Raw genomic sequence first — 26,327 nt, forward strand, 5'->3', positions numbered from 1 at the left:
TCAGAAAAGAGAGTGAGGTGTCTGAGGCTCTTGCAAAGCGGTTAGTGTTGCTGGAGTGTAATAATCTAGGAGTAGAGTATCGTGAGATGAAGTTGGAGAGGTGAGCAGGTAGAACTCTGCCTCCAGTTTTATAGGTAAGAAAACTGATAAGCTATTTGCATAGGGTTATCCCAGGTAGTAAATGGTGAAGCCATGAAGCTAGCCCAAGCCTATATGCTCCGTGATTATTTGTCCAAGCCTATGTTTGTTTGTTCATTCATTCAACTAACTAATGTTTACTGGCACCCACATACCATGCTACAGTCCAAGGACACACAATTAAACCAGGTATTCAAGGTCCTTGTCTTCATGGGGCTCTATCTTGCTTGCTCTTTTCCCTGAATCATGTATCCTTGGAGGGCAAGGGGAAGATAAGAGAACTTCCATTTGTAAGCAATGGAAAAACAAAGCTCAACATGGCTTACGTATTAAACGGAACTGTTTGCTCACATAATGGAGATAAGGTTTCTGGGATGATTGAGGAAATCTCCCTCTCTATTTTTTTTCTACCCTTCTTTTAGTTCTTTCCTCTTCTTTGATTTAGTTTTGCCCAGTTTTGGGCTTTGTGTCTACATTATCCAAAAGGAAAGAGGGTTCCAGAATTTTCATTATAAGTCCTGAGCTTTGTGCTCACTGAGTTGACCTTCCTGGAGCCAGGAAAATACTCACACTGACATGCTTAGTCCTGGGTTCCATATTTATTACTGAAACAACCATAGTGACAAGGATATTCCCAGTTGTTTAGAATATCCAATGTGGAAAGTTATACCAGTCTTTGGGAGTGTGTCAACGGGGAGTTATACCAACATTTGGGAATGTGTGTGCATGGAAAATTATGGAAGATGCACATGGAATTTTATGGGAAATATTGTGTTGTGACAATCCTGGGGGTGCTTGTGTGTCAAAATTGACATATAGTGGATTAGGGTCAAGGATGCTATAGAGGTCTTGCGATGTACAGGATGGGCCTGTACCACAAATAATTATTCCACATTCTGCATTCCCTTGGAATGTGCTTCTGGACGATATTGTATTGACAATGTTGTATTGACAACACAATATTGGTGAAAAATTGTATATAATTTTATATAATCTGAATCTAGACTTCTGCAAAATTTATTTTTGGGGGCACTATTTTAACATACACTGTATTTTCCAGAAATGTAGCTATGGATGTATTGTAATAATATTATACTTTGTTCAGAACTTTTCTGAGATTTGTTTGCTCATTTGAAAAATCATATCACAGATGGGATGGTGATCTGGTATTTGAATTATCTGTGCAACATGCGTTATCACCTGTTTTTTAGGTGTCTCACTTCACGGTAATTCCATATAAAGGTGTATGCATCTGACTACAATATCGTGCCTGATGATTTACATATTAAAATACATTTTAAAACAAATTACTTTTGTTTATTTCTACTTTGTTTTATTTTGAGCAATGTATTGATTTAAAAAAATATGTGTGGAGATAACTGTATTTATTAAAAAATTTTACTTTAGTATAGAGAGGGGCCATTACAAAATATTTATTATATAATTGGACTATTGCATTTAGTAGGGTTGAAAAAGCTGATTTAGACACATCAGAGTCCATTCTTGGATTTGGGGATAGGGTCAATACCTGTACTGCCTGGTTACTGTAAGCCACATGAGAGAGGAAATAGATACTGGGGAGATGCCCTCAGTGTCTCCTGGAAACTCATTTTTTTTTTTCTGCTAAATGTGGGCCTTTCTCAATATAGAAGTGATTGGAGTTTCATATTTTCATGTTAAATGCTTTCTGAGGGAAAAATCCAGATTAAGGTAACTTTTTGTGAATGTGAGCTCGAATTGTTTATTTTAAAAAGGAAGCTAATTTGGGGAGAAATGTGATACAAATTTTATTTCATGTTGAAAATTTTATCTTATCAATGTAGGTTTTAAATTCTTTTTTTTTTTGGACTTCATTCAGTTTTGTGTAGGCATCTCTCATTTGTTCATTGTTTTAACATACCATTTCCTATTTTTGTGCTGTGTACTAAATGCATGCTTTGAACATAAGGGTTTTCAAATACAAAAACTGACCTGGCCATGAAGCTGTGAATAGGAATGAAAGAAATACTAAATTTCTAGTGAAGCAGTCATCATAGAAACAATGAAAGGATAGAAATGGAATACAGCAAATAAAAAATGGGGAATAGTGGTTTGGCTTATTTAATAGGTTGAACAGTGATATAATAACTCAGACTGAAGTTACACAAACATATCTGCCTCCTTTAAAGTAGAGATTAAAAAAGAACATTTAAAAATGGTCATTTTAGGTAGTGGAAACAGATTTTCTCTACTGCTACAAAATTTACACTCAAGTGAACACTTTGTCTGTTTCCTTGAATTAATTTTTTTAAAATGGTGTTTCTATTGCTTTGTTATAACGTATTTGGTGCAGCACACACAGGGCCATTCTTCGAAAGTGGTCTTGGAAATGGCCTGGGAAGACCATCTGGAGTGTTCCAGGAGCACAATTAAAAACATTTTTCAAAGATAATTAGTGGAACGCTACTCAGGTAACATGCCTGGAGCCCTTTAATTCTAGGACTTTTTTAATGTTTTAACAAAATAATTGATTATACGTAGCAACCCACTGCCCCCGCACCCAGCCCTTAATAGGGAGGAGCTAACTATTTGCTGTTGGGTAAGGTTAAGTGCATAGAGAAATTGCAAATGTTACTTCTTTTTTCTTTCTCTGTGTGTGGATGCCACCCAGAGTCCCTACAATTTAAGGGGTTGTAGGTGATCTATTTATTTTATAATTACTTAGCAGAGGATGGGCTCTGACATTTTGCTTTTGTGCCCTCGGTTTCTAGCTCCTCCAGTGAACTGCCATGTATGTTTTTGCATTGCTTCATATGTGTCATTCCCCACCCCCAACAAAAGCCAATGAGCTATAGAGCATTGTCCCTTTTCATTAGTGTGGTTTTCAGTTTTAACATGTTGTTTTATGTCAGCTGGCTTTTTCTGTTCTGCATCAACATTGTAATCAGTAGCTAACATTTTGTTAAGCAATTTGTTGATGCTTATCACTTGTCAAGTTTTCAGTTTGCCAGCCACTGACATGATTTTCACTTTCTTGTTCAGAAAGAGATTTTCACAGTTTAATAAAATGTTATTCAACATGCCATTTTCTCTCCTCTCTTCTCCCTTTCTTGACCCTTGTCCAAAAATAGGCATGTCCCTCTCAAAGAAACATACTGTGTTTGAAAATCAGAACACTTAAAACAGATCAAATGTGGGTCAGTGAATTTCAAGTATCACTTAGAGAAGACCATTATGTGGAGTGTGTAATATAGATCTATGTGTGGAAATACTGTCAACCGCTGTGAATGTCCCTAGCACAGTGCCTGCCACGTAGTAGGTACTCAGGAAATGTCCAGTGAAACAAAAAGAGGAACACATGTGAATAGTCACTAAGTTGAAATAATAAGGAACTCTAATTTTCATTCATTTCCCTACCCCCATACACCCTGGGGAGCGGGTTAGCCAGCAAAAATGTCCCAACTGGTCTTTCTTTATTTGCAATATTAATTTATATTAATATAATATATCCACTAATTCCTTACCCCCTTGAATTATGTATTTCATTTTCATTAATTTTGAACAAAAACATAAAGTTTTTCCTTCTCTGCAAAATTTGTTCCTTCATATGAGTTTCTGCAACAGCAGGAGAAACTCTAAAGGCTTCCTGATAGCAGCCGAAAAGATGCGAATTACTTTGTTTACAGAGAGTAAAGGAAAATGCTAAGGGGGACATTATGTGTTAGGCTGCAACTATGATTGTACAGTCCCTCAGGCCTCCAGTCACTTGGGAAGATGAAAGCAATTTACCCGAGGAACTCTCCCTTGTCTTATAATTTACTGTTAAAAATAGCTGCTAAAATGTAAGAAAGTTAAGTTCCTGAATAGAGCAAGTACTTTGGATTTATGTTTGTCATTGTTATAACTGGGAAATGGGATTAATGGGTTAATCTGATACGCTGGGTAATAGAGTGCTATTAAAACATAACATGAAAAATTATTTATCCAGAATGGTTGAGAAATGGTATATTTTAGAATTCTGGAGCTTCAAGAATTGCCGCACATTATAACCTGTACAGCACTGGTTCTCACCACAGATAGTATTTTGCCGTATAGGGGATATTTGGTAATGCCTGGAGACATTTTTGACTGTCATGGGGATGAAAGGAAGAGATGCTAGAAGCATTTCATGGGTGAAGTCCAGGAATGCTGCTAAGCATCCTACTATGCACTAATGGTCCTCACAGCAAATAATTATCTGGTCCAAAATGTCAGTAGTTCTGAGTTTGAGAGACCCTACCCTGCACTTAACATTTTTTAAAATTAAATTAGGATTTAGTAAAATTACAAGATGACGAGCATTTTTGGTGATTTAGATAACAATTTAGCATCTTGCAGTGCTTCAGCGTCTTTGTCAGCATTCATTACCACTGTATCGGTGAACTGCAGAAATGTTGGTTTGTGGAGGCTCCTGATTGCCAGACGGATAGAGGCGTTATGCTGTGGTATAGTTATCTGAAGAGGCTCAGTTGATTCTTATGTCATAATAGTCATTTGAGTTAGAATTGTTACTTCTTATAGACAAAATTATTTACTTTTCACATTACAACAGAATGGAAATACAACTGGATCTTTCTTAATGAGTTTTTAATCTCCTTTAAAAATAATAGGTGGTATGGTATTGAAAGAGTACTTCTCTCAGCACTGCTGTTATTACCAGTGTACTATGCTTTTATTTTTAGGTTACTGGGAGAACCTAAAAAAGAAGAAAAACATTTTTTCTACCATTTAGATAAAGTTTGTGTATACAATCCAAGAAAATAAAAAAAGAAAAATACCTGCCTCTGGGTAGAAAACCAAAGGAATCTATTTATTGGTCAGTGACTTAAATATTTACCGACGACTGTCTTATTCATATTCGGGCTAGAGCAGCAAATAAGATAGAACTTTTTATGATGTTGTTTACTGATTTATTTGAAAAATAATAAAAGTTTAAAGGATGAGACTGAAATTAATTTTATGTGTCTGCAGTAACCTCTTTCACACATGGATTCAGATTTAACGTTTGGTATTTACAACCATACAGACTTACATAATAGAAACTGCCTGTTATGTGGCCCTGATCTTATCCACGGAACTACTTTTTCAATTATGAGGTGATTAAAGAGCTTATCATCAGGAAGTGGGTTTATGCAATCAATGATTCCTTTTTAACTAAGCACATATTAAACACCTAATATATGCCATGCTATTCTGGGAACAAGGGGCATAAACATGAATTATGAATAGTCCTTGCCATCCTGCACAGCTATTGAAAGAGATGTCAGGGACAGGGAAGGGAGAGCGGGGAGAGGGCAGTACTGAGAATGGTGAGTGGAACAGGAGTGGTGGGGAGATATACGTGGTAAAAGGCTAAATAAACATGAAAGCAATTTACACCTGTGCTGGCCTCTTGTTCTTTACCTGGATTGGTTTTTAGCCCTTTCTGTTAGAAACTCTTAAGTCTCAGTTACGTTGAATAATTAGCCTTGGGAAAGGCAGGGTAAACACAAGCTTAATTTATGTTTGTTTCACAACCTCTGAGTTTCCAAGGAAATGAATTATCTGAGTACAAAACCAGTGCATTGATTTTGTCACAGTTAACAATAACAAGCATGTGGCTTCTAGGGCCATTTCCCTGAATAGATTAACATTGAATAGACAATGAAAATTCTTGAACCTATATTATTTCTCAGTTTCTATTTCAAACCATAATCCTAATTGGACTTAATCTTTTTTGTCCTAGAAGGCGGTGATAAAATTGACCTGAGCAAACTGCTGAGATAGAAGAAAAAGAATTTTACTCACGCACCTTAATCGCAACATGTCCAAAATAAAACACATTATTTTTCACCATATGCTTGCTTCTTATTCCCTACCCATTTTTTTTCTTGCCTTGATTGTGCCTCCCATAGATTTCTTTCTTGATGGTCTTGGTACCCTCAAATGTGTTCCCCACTGTGCTGTCAGAGTGAATTACAGACAAAAATAATAATATTAGCAGATAAAATTTAATGGAGTACTTACTATGTACTTGATATTTTTCTAAATCTTTCCATTTTTACAGCAGTATGATATTAGAACTATTATTACCTTTATTTCACAGACAAGAAATCCAGACAAGAAAGACAAGGCACAAGAAGAAACTTGCTCTAGGTAACATACCTAATATGTGGCAGAGACACATTTTAACCCCAGGCATTTTGACTTACGAGCACTGGCTCATAACTTGCTCAAGCCCTTCTGTTTAAGACCTTCATGAGCCGGGCGCAGTGGCTCACGCCTGTAATCCCAGCACTTTGGGAGGCCGAGGTGGGTGGATCACCAGGTCAGGAGATCGAGACCATCCTGGCTAACGCGGTGAAACCCTGTCTCTACTAAAAATACAAACAATTAGCCGGGCGTGGTGGCGGGCGCCTGTAGTCCCAGCTACCGGTGAGGCTGAGGCAGGAGAATGGCGTGAACCCGGGAGGCGGAGTTTGCAGTGAGCCGAGATCGCGCCGCCACTGCACTCCAGCCTGGGCGACAGTGTGAGACTCCATCTCAAAAAAAAAAAGAGAAAAAAAAAAATAAAAAGACCTTCATGGTCTCCTCAAAGCCTACCATGAAGTTCGAAGTACATCCATCCCCCATTAATGACTTTAATTCATTTCTGAAAAACTGCTAAATGAAAAGCTAAAGGTAAAAAATTTTATTAATTTTTATAAAAATTATAATGGATTTTGTCACAACTTAAGATGAACCAGTTTTCACAGAAAAAAGATAGCAATTCAATACTGAAAATGAGTTTATATAAATCAACAACAACAATGCGAAAATAAATTGGTCCAATTTCTACATAAAATAAAGGTTTGTTATACCTGCCAATGGAGAAAGGAAAGACTTAGGAGTGGGTAGGGAAAGATGGAGGTGGGGTGCAATTGAATCATTCTTTGGAAGGTGCAATCTTCCTTCTGTCCTGTTTTCTAAACCAATCCTTCAGCAGCCTTTTTGGGCTTCTGCTAACCTTGCGCTCAAACTTTACTTTGTAACTGATAGCATACCTTTAGGGCAAAATAAAGGCCTGACTTGAGACCACATGTAATAATACATAAACCCATGATGAAATTAGCACATACATATATATATACACACACACACGTATATATATATGTATATATATACGTGTGTGTATATATATACGTATATATGTATATATGTATGTATATATATACGTATATATATGTATATATATGTGTGTGTATATATATATATATACGTATATATATATAAAATAGACTGATACTTTCTTTTCAACTTAAGAAATGTTTGGGTTCATCCAAATGTGATGTTTAATTCAAATGCATCCTATAAGATATTCTCTGGCTAGAATCTGTCTAGTCAAGTACATGGGTGACCATGTCTCCCTGAAACTGTAATATTACTATATCATGTCTTATGTGTATTTATTTAGTGGATCTTGGGGGAAAAGATTTCTCTACTGAAAAAGAAAGATTTGTTGAAAAACTGGCATAACTTTTCAAGAGCTATAATTGTAAAATCGTTAGCTAAATGATTATTATGAAGTAAGTTTACACCTGGCCTATAAAGTCCTCCAAGGTTCTGTCATCTCTTCCCTCTTCTCATCTCATCTCTAACTTGTCAGCATTACTGCATCGTTTATACTTATGCATTCATACTATGCTGTTTCATACCTTGATTCTCTCAGCATGGAATATCAACTTTCCCCTTCTATGAACATAGAGGGGGTTTGTGGCACAACGGAAGAATCGCAAACTTTGGAAACCTCCATTTTTTCAAAAGGGATGCCAGCAAACGTGCTCAAACTTTACTCTGGAAAGAAAAATATCTTTATTACCCTAGTGAGAAAACAAACCTGCCTTCTGCCCTGGAAAGAGACACTATTTCTACCAAACTCCAAGGCGGTTTGACATACAAACATTCCTGAACAGCTAATCTGGAACAAAATATATGTTAATGCCTTTGCTTGGAAAGTGCAGAAGTGGGAGCCACCCATGGAGAATTGTCTCCCAACAGCTGATGCACTTGGCACATTGTGTTAAAATTATGCACTTAAGTGTCTGGTTGGTGAGCTCATTTAGGGCAGAAAGGGAATCTTTTTCATCTTTTCATCCCTACTATTCAGCATAATGCTTGTCAGCGAGTAGAGAATCAATGTATGTTTATAGAATCAATGAATTAATAAAGACCTTTAAAATATGGAGAATATGGGGAGCTATATTTCAAATTATTTTATAGAGAATAATCCATTAAACCACACTCAGCACAACTGGTTTTCAAATGTCAAGTGGCCCACAGACAACCAGCTGGTTTTCCGTGATCTAGATTCTAATATATGTGAAAAAAAAATTTATTATGTGATGATAATATTAAATTTACTTATTATGTGCCAAGCACTGAGTTAAACTCTTTATAAATAATGCCTCAGTATATCCCAATAAACAACCCTATGAGTAGTACTATTATTATCTGCTAGTGGTAACAGAGACTCAGAAAGTTTAAAGGAAGACTCAAACAAAAAGTTTAAGTAACTTGTTCAAAGTCATACAGGTGGTCAGTGGTGGAGACGGAATTTGAACCGAGGCAGTTCGACGCTGAAGACTGTGTTTTAACAACTTAAGTTGTGCAACTCCTCACAGGAAACAAAAGAAAAAAAATATCTGCGGGAGTTATGTTAGGTTCTCTAAACATGTGCTCTGTCTCTCAAACCAAACTTGGATAGACAGAACACAAATATGCCCTATTAACAGGTTCAGTGAGCATTTGGGAAGCTAAACTGAACCGTGTTTTAGTAAAGATGTCTCTCTGAAAGGAAATTCTTCACGATGGTAAGATGAGTCAGTGTCTTCGTCTGTGAACGCTGGGGTTGGGATGCATGAAGATATGTTATTGCTAACCTTCAACTAAACTAGGGCAGAGCCGGGCCAGCTTCATGGGCATGTGATCTGTGTAGTCACACAGGGCCCCATACTTAGAAGAGCTGTGCTTAGAAAAGTTTGCTTGGTTTGGTTCCTGCTCTGTTTTCAATCAATCAGTCCCTGGATGTTTCTAAGGGTGAGGACTCCAGAGGGGAAGGGTGAATTCCTATCAATCATATTCCTGTAATTATTATTTTTGTTAAAATAAAAGGTATACAATTCTGCAGAAGGAATGAACGTCTGTTTTACAACTCAGGTGCTCATAGAATCCTTTTTGGCTTTTTCCCCGCCCTCTTTCTATGTACATGAAAGTTCACTATCACCTATCTTAAAGGACTGTGCTTACAAGAGTTGACTTGGTTGGGTTACTGCTCCGTTTTCACTGTTTTGAAATTCTTGGTACTTTTTTTGAACAAGGGGCCATGCATTTTCATTTTGCACTGGCTATTTCAAATTATGTAGTGAGTTATGGGCTGGAGTCTTGATTGACCCTTTACAACAGTGCATTATTTGACAATAGAGAAAGGATATGGACTGGCTACACCAGTAACTAGAGGTTATGCCAATATCTGTACTGGAATTTCTAAGCTGTGGAATATCCAATTCCCTGCATGTTTGATGATTCTACAAGATCACGCTGGGATTAATTTAAGATGCATTTATTGTAGAATACTAGTCTATCTTAAGGAAAATAATATTACAGACAGTTATGTATAATTTCCTGATTTTTAAAGGTCTAAGATCTATTTTCATTCTTTTTTTCTGGTCTGATGGTTTGTTTTAGGCCAATTTAACCATTCTCGTTTTATAATAAGCACCAAATCAATTCAATGAGAGATAACATTTCCTTTTAACAGCAATCAATATTTACTATTTCCCTTTTGATGTATAAGTTACATTTCTGTTATCCTTAGTAAATGTGGAATGCACTTTGTGATTCCATTTTCTTTTCTTTCTTGGTGTGTGTGAATGTGTAGGCTCAGTATACTCTACTCCTGGGTTGGCTAATATATTTCAGTGATGTTATCAACAGCTTTGATTTGTATTCTTTTAGTAATACTTCTTAGCTCCTTTTTTTTTTTAACTTCCTCAGAAATCTTACTTAGAGACCTTATGTGACCTTTGGTCATACTCATCTGCATTTATTTCTGACAAATACATATGTAATCCAGATCTTATCTCTTGAAGCTGTTTTTTTCTGTACAGTTTTATATCATTATCTTTGCAATCTTTGTGATTCTCTGATGAATTCTACCATTCTTCTACAAATGGAAATAAGCAGGGGCAAAAATACTGATTCGCAGTGCTTTAAAAACAACTTGTCTTGAGTTATTGTTACTAATTTATCCAACTTCTAAATCTTTTCTGTTTTCAAATTGTTGCATCTTGTAGGCTAGTCAGCTTAAATTCGAATTTAAACAGGAGAATATTTTATGAATAAGTTCTGTAACCTCCTACTCTACAGACTTGTCTGTTGTACTGCTGCAGACCCAGCAGAGGGAGCCCAAGTTCATGAACCAATCTCAGGAACGATTTTGATGATTTAGAACTAGTTCTCCCTCAAAAGGTGATGTATGTGTGTGTGTGTGTGTGTGTGTGTGTGTGTGTGGTGGGGGAGATTTGAGAATATGCGGGGTAGGTGTGTGTGTGTGTGTGTGTTGGGGGAGGGTTCAGAATGTATGTGTGTGTGTGAGAGAGAGAGGGAGAAAGAGAATGAAGAAGTATAACGTGTTAACCATTTGAATTTTAATATATACTTAAAATGTGGGGGATATATTACAGCTTCTGAAGAAAAATGACAGAAGTGATAAGGAGAAGCATTTGATTTTGAGATCCTGAGAAGATACTTTAATGCTAAATGCATAAAACCACTTTTTTTTCTTACTTTTCCAGTTAGCCTGTTCTCCCTTTAAAAGTTTTCAGATTGAATTCTTATACATTTCTATTTCTTGTGATTTTTATATTTAGGGCAATTTCCCAGTGAAAGTTTTTTTTTTTTTAAATTTCCTTCTTCAGTCCATTACCTTACAGGCCCACACATTGTGTGTGCACCTACATCTGAGATAGAAACTCTTGGAGATTATTTAAGTTTAGGTGAATGTTTATTCAATAGATTAATCAATTAGTCCACCAACTATCCAAACAGCCTTATTGAACTTCTAGTGCTATATGAGGTGTGGAGTATGGGCATAGAGAGACAGTATGCAGTTGAGAGAGGGAATAAAAGCTGTTTTCTGTCCTCAATAAACTTAAATGTGGCTGAGTAAATAAACGTGTTTGGTAAAATACAAAATGTTATGTATCTAAATGCTAAGCAGTAGTTCAAAATGTCCATAAAGTGAATATGAAATAGGAAATAGGTGTTCAGAGGAGAAATATGTAGAGATGCCTGTAGCTGGAAGAGCCTAGAAAAGCTTCAAGGGTGATATGAGCTAGATGATGACTGGTTTTATGCATGTTGAGATGAGAGAAGACAGTTCTCCATGGTAGAAAAGCAACATGAGAAAGGCCATGGAAAAGAAGGTATGGTTTATGATGGGGCTACAGGTCACAGTGTGGGATTATGCTGTTTGTGTGCTGCATACCCCTAGGCAGTGCAGTTCACACCAAGCCAGTGTGAATGGTGTTTCTCGATGTACCCAGTGACCTAGAATGAATTCTGGAGTGATTGGGATTATATGGAACAGTGAGTGGTTCCTAGCCCTTTGTATGTTATCAATCACTCATTGAGAGGAATTTATATAGAGGCAGTGCAGTACGGTGGGTATATATGGACTGTGTAATACACTGGAATCTTGGGTTCATCAGGAAATAGCTGTGTGACCTAGCTCAAGTTATTAACCTCTTTATGCCTTATTTCCCCCTCATTTATAAAACTGCATGATAACGATAGTACCTACTACCTGGAGTTGTAATGGCTAAATGAGATAAAAAGTCAATGCTTAAAGGAGCACTTAGAGCCTGAGTTTTAGCTGTTATCCTCAAAGAGCTGAAGTGTTGCCCTAACAGAAGGAAATATCCTACTTTTTCAAGTGTAGAAATATTCCGTTAGGCTTTTCGTTATGAACATCATGGGTTTCATCTAGACTACTTTGTCTTTTGCTCTTTGAGAATGATGGAGCAGATCATATGCTGATCTCACAGGCGGATTCATTGAGGTAAATCAGATAGCATGTGTTTTTTAAAAAACTTGCAAGTTCAGGGATACAAGTGCAGGGTTTTTACATAGGTAAACTTGTGTCATGGGGATTTGTTGTGCAGGTTATTTCATCACCCAGGTATTAAACCTAGTACTGATTAGTTATTTTTCCTGATCCTCTCTCTCCTTCCACCCTTCACCCTCCAAAGGCCCCAGTGTGTGTTGTTCCGTTTTGTGTGTCCATGTGTTCTTATCATTTAGCTTCCACTTATAAGTAAGAACGTGTGGTAGTTGGTTTTCTGTTCCTTTGTTAATTTGCTAAGCTCCATCTCTGTTCTTTCTTGTCTCAGTAAAATACAAAGGTGACACTGATTTCAGGAAGAGTGATGTTCACCTGGGAATTCAATGGTCATGCTGGTGCTTGCAGCTTTCCCACATTTTCTAGTTGTTTTGAACCATGGACAGAATATAAGCTCCATGAGGACAGGGATTATGTCTACCTTGGTCACCGTCCTATCTCCTGAACCTTACATTTGCTTTTACCCTCAAATGAATGGGTCAGTGATTGAATAGAGGCATGATTTAGATAATTATCTCTGTCTTTTCCCACAAATTTGTTGGCTGTCCTATCCCTAGCGTAGTTGAAACAGGTTATTACTACAGAATATCTTGAGAGATACCAAATTTAGTATCTTTCCCAGTGGTTGAATCATTGCCATAAGATGAAAATCACTTATATTTTAGATCACGTTATAGTTTAAAAATACTCTCTCATACATCATGTAATTTCTGACAGCATTCATGTGAATTCATTATTTCTCCTAACTAATAGATTTAGTCACTGAGTAAAGTTAAATCACTGGCTCAGTGTTACACACAAATCATTGTGGACTTTGGGCTTAATCTGAGGTCTGTGACTACAAGCGCAAATTTTTATGGCACTATACTTTCTAAATATCTGACTTGAAAGCCTTATGATGATACTCACTCCCCCGGCAGGAATAAAGTCTTTCTAACTTCCTCATATTGGTGTATATATGTTTATGAGATTAGGTAGGGGTTATCATGGAAGACCCCAAGAGGGATTCATAGGGAATGTAATACTGAGCAGAACCTTGAGGTGAGGAGAGATTGAACTTACCTAGGGTAGTTCATAGAAATCATGATGCAGCCAGATCACCAGAGGTCAGGAGTTCGAGACCAGCCTGACCAACATGGAGAAACCCCGTTTCTACTAAAAATACAAAATTAGCCGGGCCTGGTGGCATACATCTGTAATCCCAGCTATTCGGGAGGCTGAGGCAGGAGAATTCTTGAACCCAGGAAGCAGAGGCTGCAGTGAGCCGAGATCGCGCCATTGCACTGCAGCGTGGGCAACAAGAGCAAAACTCCGTCTCAAAAAATAAATAAATAAATAAATAAATAAATAAATAAATAAATAAATATAATAATAATAATAATAAAAAAGAAACCACGATGCAGCCATTGGAAATGGAAGGCCTAGATGGGATACCCCACTAGAGACTCTGGAGTAAAGGCAGGAGTGCATAAAGAGATAGAATAGGAGAGACTGGAAAATAGAGAGCCTAGAGTGGGCATTATAGATTTTCATACCTTTATGTGAAGCTGGTCATGCTGTTGGGTCAGCTGGAAACCTAAAGCCAAGTAACTGAGTAGGCTGGAGTTGTGTTTGACTGTACATACCACATGAAGGAAGAGTTTGGAAAGACTATTTCTTACTTTCTCTTTTCTCTAGTTTTGGAGAAAAGTCTTCATCAAATATGTTAGTAATATTCAACATTTTCTATGCTGGTGTTTACATTATAGTCTGAAGCATGTCTGGAAATGGATGTTGTTTAAAAATTTTACTGCTATTGACTGCTTCTATTTTAAATTTCCTGCATAATGAAATTACTAAATGGAATCTTTAAAAAGAAATATAAATGCCTATTTAATAAGACCATTGAAATGTACAATGCCATATCCTCTTAGGTACTTAGTAATTACAGACATAGTTGAAGTCAGTCAACATTTGTGGGTATATCAGTTGTGGAACAACATAGATGGGCCTATTTTAGATTTATTTATGGCTCCCTGATTATATTATGGAGCAAATTTTTGTTCTTTACAGTATCTACCACAGCACTTTCTCATAGTAGATGTTTAATAGATGTTTGTTAGATGGTTTGGAAATTAAACACTTTTACTTTTTTTTTTAATTTTTTTTTTGAGATGGAGTTCTCTCTTGTTGTCCGGGCTGGAGTGCAATGGCGCACCGCAACCTCTGCCTCCCAGGTTCAAGTGATTCTCCTGCCTCAGTCTCCTGAATAGCTGGGATTACAGGCTTGCGCCACCACACCCGGCTAATTTTGTATTTCTAGTAGAGATAGGGTTTCTCCATGTTGGTCAGGCTGGTCTCAAACTCCTGACCTCAGGTGATCCAACCGTCTCGGCCTCCCAAAGTGCTGGGATTATAGGTGTGAGCCACCGCACCCGGCCAAACCCTTTTGCTTTTACAGAGATGCAGTCATACCATGATGGAGCAGAAACAGAGAAACAAGAGCTCCTCTGAAATAGTGGATATGTGGCAATTAATCTACTTTTTGGTGTGCCTTTTCTTCGTCTGTGACCTACTTATCTATAAGATACAGGTCAATTTGGTTTCATTTAAAGCAGCATTCAAAAGAGCTAATACAAAAATGAGGTATAACAAATTATGTCATAGTAGGAATGCAAAAATGAAAATAGAAGTGGATATGTGGAACAATGATTATGCTTGCCTTTTCCATATTGTGGTTACTTTTGTGTATGGTGTTACGTGTATATATGTATGTGTGAATTTGTGTGTGTTCCAGTTAGTCAAAACGGATTTTTAAATATGCCTTGTTGAGACGATCAGGGATGCTTCGGGGAAATCATCTTCTCGTTTCTTTTTATAATCATTCTGATTGTATTTGATAGTATTAGTAACCTCAACTCCTACTATGCAAATTTTTTTTCATTTAGGAAAACATTATATAACTAATTAGAATTTTATGTAAGTAGTAAAATTTGGGAGTGTTTTTTTAAGAATAATGTAATAATAATTTCCAGTAACTACAGATCAATGCCTGAAGAGTAAATAATTCATTAAATGTCTACAAAAATATGACACTAGGTCCTTCCCTCACACTATATGAAAAAACAACTCCATATAGATTAAGGATTTAAGTATCAAAAGCAAATCTTTAAACACTTAGTAGACAATCCAGATGAATGGTTTTTAGGCCTAGGATGTAGAAAGATATTTCTTAAATAAGGCATAAAACATGTTAACTATAAAAGAAAAGACACATATTTTGCTATATTAAAATTAAAAGCTTTAGTTCATTAAAGAGATCTCTTAAAGTGAGAAGTACTATCACAAACTAGTTGACAATCTACATAACGGACAAAGGATTGGTGTTAAGAGCACAAAAAATTATCTACAAATCAGTAAGAAAAGTAGCAAAAGTTATAAACAGACACAGAAGAGAAAACTCATATGACTAACAAACATATGAAGAGATGTTTATTACACGATATCACATCCATTAGTGATCATGAAAACACAAAGAAACATAATAATACAACATAAATTTACACTCTTCTTTTGGAAGAAAATATAAAAGCCTGATAGTGTCAATTATTGGAGAGGAAATAGGTCCACTGAATGTTCTTCACTGATTGGAGGGCAAATTGGTGCAATCATTTTAAAAAACATTAAACAATTTGGAAAAATTGAACATTCATATATCGTATGACTTCAAAATTATACTTCTAGATATCCAATAAAACTCATTTACGTATACAACAAAAATATGTGTAAGCATGTTAACATCATTGCCACTTGGAATGGAATAGCCTGGAAACAATCTAAATAGACATCAGTAGGAGAGTGGATGAATAAACTGTGGTATATTCACATTAAAATATGACACAGTAGTAAAATGAATGAAGTACGGCATTTACAAATATGAATAAATTTTAGCAATATAATATTGCACAAAAATAGCAAGTTCTAAAAAATTAATGATACCATTTTATATAGCTAAAAACTAAAATATCCCTTTAAATACATATATATGTAATTATTCTTTCTGTACAACAGCAAGGGAATAAAGGGAATAATGAGTATGGGATGAAATTTGGTTATTGCCTCAAATCTGAAGATTGAGAGGGATGTCATATGAGGTGACTGCATAGCTGAATGTGGGTTGCAATCAGAGCCCCAATATTTGTTTTGGGAAAATTCATGTGTACTTATCACATTATTAAAAATGGCCAAATAGATAAAAGTGGTCATACAATTACCAATGCTAAGAGTATGTTATAAGCCACAGATTATTATTAATCCAATTCTGTGCACCTGAAGTACAAAGAGGAAAAAAAGATGAACTAGTTCCCAAAATAGATGAATATTAAGGAAATTCAGTTTTTAACTATATTTTAAGAGTTGGCATGGCAGGCTCTATTTTGTTGCTATTTTTATATTATTTATCAATGCATGTTTAGATTATATGTTATAAGAAAAACAGCTTTAATAACTCATTCCCAGGTTATCTGTGTCTATCACATAAAAAAGGAAACAAAGGATTCATTCTACTACATTTTCTTGGTGCTCACTTAAATTATATTTTATATATTTTCTAAAGAAAAAATTAAGACAGTACTGAAACCAATTTTAATACAGATAAGATACTTGGAACATTTGAAGTGTTGAGCATTTATATAATCAGCCTAAACACATCTGTTGGAAATATGTGTGGTCCCAGGCTGAATACTGTGAGTCAATATGTGGAATTTCAGATCTAAATATCTAATTTCCTAAAACATAGTTCCTAAAATGCACCACTTATTTTTTTTTATATTTAGAAAACAAAATTGGAAGCATTCTAGAACAGCAAAATTAAAACTATTGTGAATTATTGCAAATATAATACAATGCCAATATAATGAAGGCATATGCAAGATCCAAGCAAACACAGGAACTAACCAATAAAACGAGTAGGAATTTCAGCTTACAAAAGCAACTGGCAGCCTTCAGAATTTGTAAATACTATTTTGTAATGAAGCCCAGATACTTATTCACATCTGTTTGTTAGGGTTGCCATAACAAAATACTACAGACTGAGTGATATTAAATAATAGAAATTTCAAAGTTTCTGGAAGATAGAAGTCCAAGACCAAGAGTTGGCAGGTTTGGTTTCTCTTGAGGCCTCTTTCTTTGGCTTGCAGTTGGCCATTTTCTCCCTGGATCCTCACCCAGTCTTTCCTCTGTGTATGCATCCCCGGTGTCTCCTCTTCTTTTAAGGATACCGGTCATGGTGGATTAGGGTCCTACCCCAACAGCCTCATTTTAACTTATTTAAAATGGCCAAATAGATAAAAGTGGCCAAATAGACAACCTCATTTATCTCCAAATAAGGTTACATTTTGAGGAACTAGGGGCTGGGGCTTCAGCATGAGTTTAGGAGGAACACAGATCAGCCCATAACAACCTCCATTTCTGTGACTGTGATTCCCACGACTTAACTCCGTAATTAGTGCCTGCCGTTTTCCAGGTCCCGTTCTAGGTTCTGCTGGGACACAACAGTAAAGCCTACAGTCTATACATCGCAAATGTATGTGAGAAAGCAGCAAGGACCCAAAATTAGAGGAAAAATTTTACATTTGCAAATGCCATTATCCCTAAATCCCTGTCATTTTTATTGAGGGCTAAAGGCTTCCTTCTTAATTGTTTGAAAAAATTAACCACTGTTAAATAAATAAATCTCTGCTGCTACATACTCCAGAGCCTACAAGATACTTTATGGAGGTGTGCACATGAGAGCAGTTTAATGTCAATGGAACACCTGTAATTAGAAGCGTCTGTCATTGTGATAATGATTGTGGGCTCATATGTAGAACCACTATGTTTTCTCTGTCCACAAGGTCTCACTGTGTTTTCTCCCTGGCTGTCACACAGGCTTTCCTCTGTGTATGCGTGCCTCAGGTATGTCTCCTCCAATTGTAGCCACATGGGCTTCGTGCATCTCAGTGTATGCTGCTGTGAAAGATAGCTATCTGTCTCGTTTGAGGTACTTCTCAGGTCCCTTCAAAGTGGAATTTGGGTAAGCCACACTGTACGTATTTGAAGTCAAAGAGTTCCAAGCACACCCTCCAAATTTTGTGACAATCTGGTGCCAGTTATTTTCATTTTTTTTCAGTAACAGACTAACGAACTAATATTCAATTTTATTTAAAATGTTACTTTCCTAGATTAGTTAATGATTCCTTTTTCTCTCCATATGACTTTCTGTTATTCCCTTGACTGTCCTTTATCTGGGAGGCTAGACCACACAGAAGGATGCAGAGAACAACAGGGTCAAATGCAGAGAACAACAGGGTCAAATGATTTTACTGAAGTTGAGCCAGCTAGATGTAATGGGGCTAATGTGGATGGTCCTGAGGAGCACTGTGTAATCACCTTCTTGGGCCAGTGACCAAGGACAAGAAAGGAAGCTGGATGTCAGAGTGGATACCATTGCAGATAAATGTACTTTGCGAATCAGATTCACTTTCTCCTTCCTGTGCAGTTAAGTAAGCTCCCTCCATCTGGTACAAAACAGACACAACCGTGGGAAGCAGGACTGTGGGAGGTGAGAGTGGGTTTGAGGGTTGGGAGGGGATACATCTTTAAATGTACCGAGATGACATTTTCATCACACAGTTACAAAAACATAAATATACAAAAAGCGGTATTTCTTGCCCACCTGAGCTTACAGACTGTGATTTGGACATGACCCTCTATATTCCATACATTTCAGTTTAGACATGATGTGCATTGCTAACAAAGACTGAAAAAGATTGAGCTGTGGCATGGCTTGATCCAAGGCTAGAGGCTTATGAACTTTAAAAATCTTACCATAGCTCTTGTAATATGCTGTCATAAATAGAAAAAAAATCAGTGCAGTGTGAATTACTGGCCTCCTACTGCAGCATGTAGTTGATCTGATATATACACTTGGAAAGTGGGGACCTGGGGAAGGAGACATGCACAATTTTGGTGCAAAGGGGAGGTAACTCTTCATTGTTTTCAGTTTGATAACTGACCTGTTCTGGTCAAGATGATCTTAGTAGTTTCTTTTCTAGGTTTAGAATTAAAATTAAAATGGAAAATAGACAAATTATAGGGAAGAAATTACCCAAAGGAGGTCAATTTAAAAATGAAGATATTGCATTGGTTTTAGAATTTAATGTTGGCCTAAATGACCAAAGTCACACTGCATGAGATCAGTCAATTTTTAATTAAACGAGCCCCTTGAATTAGAATATGGCCCATGTAAGAGCTATGACAAAAATTACTAATAAAAATTGAGTTATTGGAGGAATCTTTGGGGACCCTTAGTGCTATGAGTTATACCAAGAAAAGCAACCTGTTCAAATATAATAGTGAGACTTTGTATAAATGTGCCTGGTAATATTAAGGAATGGTTAAAATTATGGACTTTGGATTCAGGTATACTCTGGCTCTATAGTTTAGTAGCTTTGTGAACCTCAGCCATGTACTTTGCCTTTCTGTAAAATGGGAATATGGATATGCTCCACAGTATTGGGATATTAAATCTGACTACATAATTAATATGCCTGGCAATGGTAATTGGAGGCCTTTTAGCAACAAGACCCACAATATAAACATTGTTCTTAGTTAGTTTAATAAAATATCATCAATTATTGAGACATTATAATTTTTGCATTCTTAAACAATTCAATTTTGTTACACATTAGAAATCATTGATATATGACAAAAGTTTTATGAGGGGACCTGGGCAAGATGGCTGAATAGGAACAGCTCCTATCTGCAGCTCCCAGTGAGATCAATACAGAAGGCAGGTGATCGCTGCATTTCTAACTGAGGTACCCAGCTCATCTCATTGGGACTGGTTAGACAGTGGGTGCAGCCCACGGAGGATGAGCCAAAGCAGGGTGGGGCATCACCTTACCTGAGAAGCACAAGGGGTCAGGGAACTCCCTCTCCTAGCCAAGAGAAGCCATGAGAGACTGTGTCTTGAGGAATGGTGCATTCTGGCCCAGATAGTATGCTTTTCGCATGGTCTTCACAACCTGCAGACCAGGAGATTCCCTTGGGTACCTACACTACCAGGGCCCTGGGTTTCAAGCACAAAATTGGGTGGCCGTTTGGGTAGACACCGAGCTGCTGCAGTTTTTTTTTTTTTCATACCCTGGTGGCACCTGGAATGCCAGTGAGACAGAATCATTCACTCCCTTGGAAAGGGGCATAAGCCAGGGAGCCAAGTGGTCTAGCTCAGTGGATCCCAACCCCATGGAGCCCAGCAAGCTAAGATCCATTGGTTTGAAATTCTTACTGCCAGTAGAGCAGTCTGAAGTCGACCTGGATGCTCAAGCATGATGGGGGTAGGGGCAGTCAGCATTACTGAGACTTGAGTAGGTGGTTTTTCCCTCACATTGTAAACAAAGCCGCCAGGAAGTTTAAACTGGGGAGTGCCCATTGCAGCTCTGCAAAGCTGTTGTAGCCAGACTGCCTCTCTATTTTTCTCCTCTCTGGGCAGGGAATCTCTGAAAGAAAGGCAGCAGTCCCAGTCAGGGGCTTATAGATAAAACTTTCATCTCCCTGGGACAGAGCACCTGGGGGAAGGGGCAGCTGTGGGCGCAGCTTCGGCAGACTTAAATGTATCTGCCTGCCGGCTCAGAAGAGAGCAGTGGATCTCCTAGCACAGTACTGAAGCTCTGCTAAGGGACAGACTGCCTCCTCAAGTGAGTCCCTGAACCCCGTGCCTCCTGACTGGGAGACACTTCTCAGCAGGGGTCGACAGGCACCTAATATAGGAGAGCTCTGGCTGGCATTTGGCAGGTGCCTCTCTGGGATGAAGCTTCCGGAGGAAGGAACAGGCAGCAATCGTTGCTGCTCTGCAGCCTCTGCTGGTGATACCCAGGGAAACGTGGTCTGGAGTGGACTTCCGGCAAACTCCAGCAGACCTGCAGCAGAGGGGCCTGACTGTTAGAAAGAAAACTAACAAACAGAAAGGAATAGCATCAACATCAAGAAAAAGGACATCCACACAAAAACCCGATCTGAAGATCACTGACATCAAAGAACAAAGGTACATAAATTCACGAAGATGAGGAAAAACCAGCCCCAAAAGCCTGAAAATTCCAAAACCAGAATGCCTCTTCTCCTCCAAAGGATCACACCACCTCGCCAGCAAGGGAAGAAAACTGGATGGAGAATGAGTTTGACAAATTGACAGAAGTAGGCTTCAGAAGGTGGGTAATAACAAACTCCTGTGAGCTAAAGGAGCATGTTCTAACCCAATGCAAGGAAGCTAAGAACCCTGATAAAAGGTTAGAGAAACTGCTAACTAGAATAACCAGTTTAGAGAAGAACATAAATGACCTAGTGGAGCTGAAAAACACAGCATGAGAACTTCGTGAAGCATACACGAATGTCAATAGCCAAATTGATCAAGTGGAAGAAAAGATACAAGATTGAAGATCAACTTAATGAAATAAAGCGTGAAGACGAGATTAGAGAAAAAAGAATGAAAAGGAATGAAGAAAGCCTCCATGAAATATGGGACTATGTGAAAAGACCAAACCTACGTTTCATTGGTGTACCTGAAAGTGACTGGGAGAAGGGAACCAAGTTGGAAATTCTTCAGGATATTATCCAGGAGAACTTCCTCAGCCTAGAAAGACAGGCCAACATTCAAATTCAGAAATACAGAGAACACCACAAAGATACTCCTCGAGAAGAGCAATCCCAAGACACATAATCATCAGATTAACCAAGGTTGAAATGAAGGAAAAAATGTTAAGGGCAGTAAGAGAGAAATGTCGGGTTACCCACAAAGGGAAGTCCATCAAACTAACAGCAGATCTCTCTGCGGAAATCCTACAAGCCAGAAGAGAGTGGAGCCAATACTCAACATTCTTAAAGAAAATGATTTTCAACACAGAATTTCATATCCAGCCAAACTAAGCTTCATAAGCAAAGGAGAAATAAAATCCTTTACAGACAAGCAAATACTGAGAAATTTTGTCACCACCAGATCTGCCTTACAAGAGATCCTGAAGGAAGCACTAAATATGGAAAGGAAAGACTAGTACCAGCCACTGCAAAAACGTACCAAATTGTAAAGACCATTGACACTATGAAGAAACTGCATCAACTAATGGGCAAAATAACCAGCTACCATTATAATGACAGGATCAAATTCACACATAACAATATTAACCTTAAGTGTAAATGAGCCAAATGCTCCAATTAAAAGACACAGACTGGCAAATTGGATAGAGTCAGGACCCATCAGTGTGCTGTATTCAAGAGACCCATCTCACGTGCAAAGACACACATAGGCTCAAAATAAAGGGATGGAGAATTATTTACCAAGCAAATAGAAAGCAAAAAAAAGCAGGGGTTGCAATCCTAGTCTCTGATAAAACAGACTTTAAACCAACAAAGATTAAAAAAAGACAAAGAAGGGAATTACACTGGTAAAGGGATCAATTCAACAAGAAGAGCTAACCATACTAAATATATATGTACCCAATACACGGGCACCTAGATTCATAAAGCAAGTTCTTAGAGACCTACAAAGGGACTTACACTATCACACAATAGTAGTGGGAGATTTTAATACCACACTGTCAGTATTAGACAGATCAATGAGACAGAAAATTAACAAGGATATTCAGGACTTGAACTCAGCTCTGGACCAAGCAGACCTAATAGACATCTACAGAAATCTCCACCGCAAATCAACAGAAAATACATTCTTCTCAGCACCACATTGTATTTGTTCTAAAATTGACCACATACTTGGAAGTAAAACACTACCCAGCAAATGCAAAAGAATGGAAATCATAACAAACAATCTCTCAGACCACAGTGCAATCAAACTAGAATTTAGGATTAAGAAACTCAGTCAAAACTGCACAACTACATGGAAACTGAGCAACCTGGTCCTGAATGACTACTGGGTGAATAATGAAATTAAGGGAGAAATAAATAAGTTCTTTGAAACCAATGAGAACAAACACACAATGTACCAGAATCTCTGGGACACAGTTAAGCATTATTTAGAGGGAAACTTATAGCACTAAATGCCCACAGGAGAAAGTGGGAAAGGTCTAAAATCAACACCCTAACATCAAAATTGAAAGAACTAGAGAAGCAAGAGCAAACAAATACAAAAGCTATCAGAAGACAAGAAATAACTAAGATCAGAGCAGAACTGAAGGAGAATACAGACACAAAAAACCCTTCAAAAAAGTCAATGAATCCAGAAGCTGTTTCTTTGAAAAGATTAACAAAATAGACTGCTAGCCAGACTAATAAAGAAGGAAAGAGAGAAGAATCAAATAGACACAATAAAAAATGATAAAGGAGATATCACCACTGATCCCACAGCAATATAAACTACCACCAGAGAATACTATAAACACCTCTATGTATAGAAACTAGAAAATCTAGAAGAAATAAATAAACACCTGGACACATACACCCTCCCAAGACTAAACCAGGAAGAAGTTGAATCCCTGAATAGACCAATAACAAGTTCTGAAATTGAGGCAGTAATTAATAGCCTACCAACTGAAAAAAAAAAAAAAAAGCCCAGGACCAGATGGATTCACAGCTGAATTCTACCAGAGGTGCAAAGAGAAGCTGGTGCCATTCCTTCTGAAACTATTCCAAATAATAGAAAAAGAGGGACTCCTCCCTAACTCATTTTATGAGGCCAGCATCATTCTGTTACCAAAACCTCACAGAGACCCAAGAAAAAAACAAAATTCCAGGCCAATATCCCTGATGAACATCAAGGTGAAAATCCTCAATAAAATACTTGCAAACTGAATCCAGCAGCACATCAAAAAGCTTATGCAGCAAGATCAAGTCGGCTTCATCTCTGGGATGCAAGGCTGGTTCAACATACACAAATCAATAAAGAGAATCCATTATATAAACAGAACCAATGACAAAAACCACATGATTATTTCCATAGATGCAGAAAAGGCCTTCCATAAAATTCAACACCCCTTCATGCTAAAAACTCTCAATAAACTAGGTATAGATGGAACACATCTGAAAATAATAAGAGCTATTTATGACTGACCCACAGCCGATATCATACTGAATGGGCAAAAGCTGGAAACATTACCTTTGAAAACCAAAACATGACAAGGATGCCCTCTCTCACCACTCCTATTCAACATAGTATTAGAAGTTCTGGCCAGGGCAACCAGGCAAGAGAAAGAAGTAAAGCGTATTCAAATAGGAAGAGAGAAAGTCACATTCACTCTGTTTGCAGATGACATGATTGTATGTTTAGAAAACCCCATTGTCTCAGCCCCAAATCTCCTTAAACTGATAAGCAACTTCAGCAAAGTCTCAGGATACAAAATCAATGTGCAAAAATCACAAGCATTAACAGACAAACAGAGAGCCAAATCATGAGTGGACTCCCATTCACAATTACTACAAAGAGAATAAAATACCTAGGAGTCCAACTTACAAGAGATGTGAAGGCCCTCTTCAAGGAGAACTACAAACCATTGCTCAAGGAAAAAGAGAGGACACAAACAAATGGAAAAACATTCCATGCTCATGGATAGGAAGAATCAATATTGTGACAATATACATAGAGCCCAAAGTAATTTACAGATTCAGTGTTATCCCCATCAGGCTACCAATGACTTTCTTCACAGAATTAGAAAAAACTACTTTAAATTTCATGTGAAACCAAAAAAGAGCCTGTATAGCCAAGACAGTCCTAAGCAAAAGTAACAAAGGTGGAGGCATCATACCATCTGACTTCCAACTATACTACAAGGCTACAGTAACCAAAACAGTATGGTACTGGTACCAAAACAGATTTATAGACCAATGGAACAGAACAGAGGCCTCAGAAATAATGCTACACATCTACAACAATCTGATCTTTGACAAACCTGACAAAAACAAGCAATGGGGAAATGTTTCCTTATTTAATAAATGGTGTTGGGAGAACTGGCTAGCCATATGCAGAAAACTGAAACTGGACCCCTTCCTTATACCTTATACAAAAATTAACTCAAGATGAATTAAAGACTTAAACGTAAAACCTAAAACCATAAAAATCCGAGAAGAAAACCTAGGCAATACCATTCAGGACATAGGCCTGGGTAAAGACTTAATGACTAAAACACCAAAAGCAATGGCAACAAAAGCCAAAATACAAATTGGATTTAATTAAACTAAAGAGCTTCTGCACAGCAAAAGAAACTGTCATCAGAATGAACCAGCAAGCTACAGGATGGGAGAAAAATTTTACAATCTCTCCATCTGACAAGGGGCTAATATCCAGAATCTACAAGGAACTTAAACAAATTTACAAGATAAAAACAACTCCTTCAAAAAGTGGGTGAAGGATATGAACAGACGCTTCTGAAAAGAAGACATTTATGTGGCCAAAAAACATATGTAAAAAAACTCACCATCACTGGTCATTAGAGAAATGCAAATCAAAACCATAATGAGATACCATCTCACACCAGTTAGAATAGTGATCATTAAAAAGTCAGGAAACAACAGATACTGGAGAGGACATGGAGAAATAGGAATGCTTTTACACTGTTGGTGGGAGTGTAAATTAGTTCAACCATTGTGGAAGACAGTGTGGCAATTCCTGAAGGACCTAGAACCAGAAATACCATTTGACCCAGCAATCCCCTTACTGGGTATGTACCCAAAGGATTATAAATTCTACTATAAAGACACATACACTTGTATGTTTAATGCAGCATTGTTCACAATAGCAAAGACTTGGGACCAACCCAAATGCTCATTAATGATAAACTGGATAAAGAAAATGTGGCATATATACATCATGGAATTCTGTGCAGCCAAAAAAGGGATGAGTTCATGTCCTTTGCAGGAACATGGATGAAGCTGGAAACCATCATTCTCAGCAAACTAACACAGGAACAGAAAACCAAACATTGCATGTTCTCACTCACAAGTGGGAGTTGAACAATGAGAAACACATGGATACAGGGAGGGGAACATCACACACTGGGACCTGTTGGGGGGTGAG

The 26,327-nt window shown here is 37.5% G+C and overlaps 1 protein-coding gene and 1 long non-coding RNA gene across 3 annotated transcripts in view; both read left to right on the top strand.

Moving 5' to 3' along the window:
- LOC131380960 (uncharacterized) overlaps positions 1–5,991 on the top strand; it is a 38,271-nt gene extending 32,280 nt beyond the window's left edge. Inside the window, exon 3 of one of the 2 annotated variants that reach the window (XR_009209287.1) lies at positions 5,882–5,991. This is a non-coding gene — a long non-coding RNA (uncharacterized LOC131380960). The remainder of the gene's footprint in view (positions 1–5,881) is intronic. The other variant, XR_009209286.1, reaches the window with a different exon arrangement.
- The window catches only part of TAFA2 (TAFA chemokine like family member 2), a 578,950-nt gene that overhangs the window by 138,094 nt on the left and 414,529 nt on the right, over positions 1–26,327 (top strand). The gene's annotated exons all lie outside the window — the stretch shown is intronic.

The sequence above is a fragment of the Hylobates moloch genome, unplaced genomic scaffold (genome assembly GCF_009828535.3).
Source record: "Hylobates moloch isolate HMO894 unplaced genomic scaffold, HMol_V3 SCAFFOLD_13, whole genome shotgun sequence".
In the NCBI taxonomy this organism is placed as follows: domain Eukaryota; kingdom Metazoa; phylum Chordata; class Mammalia; order Primates; family Hylobatidae; genus Hylobates; species Hylobates moloch.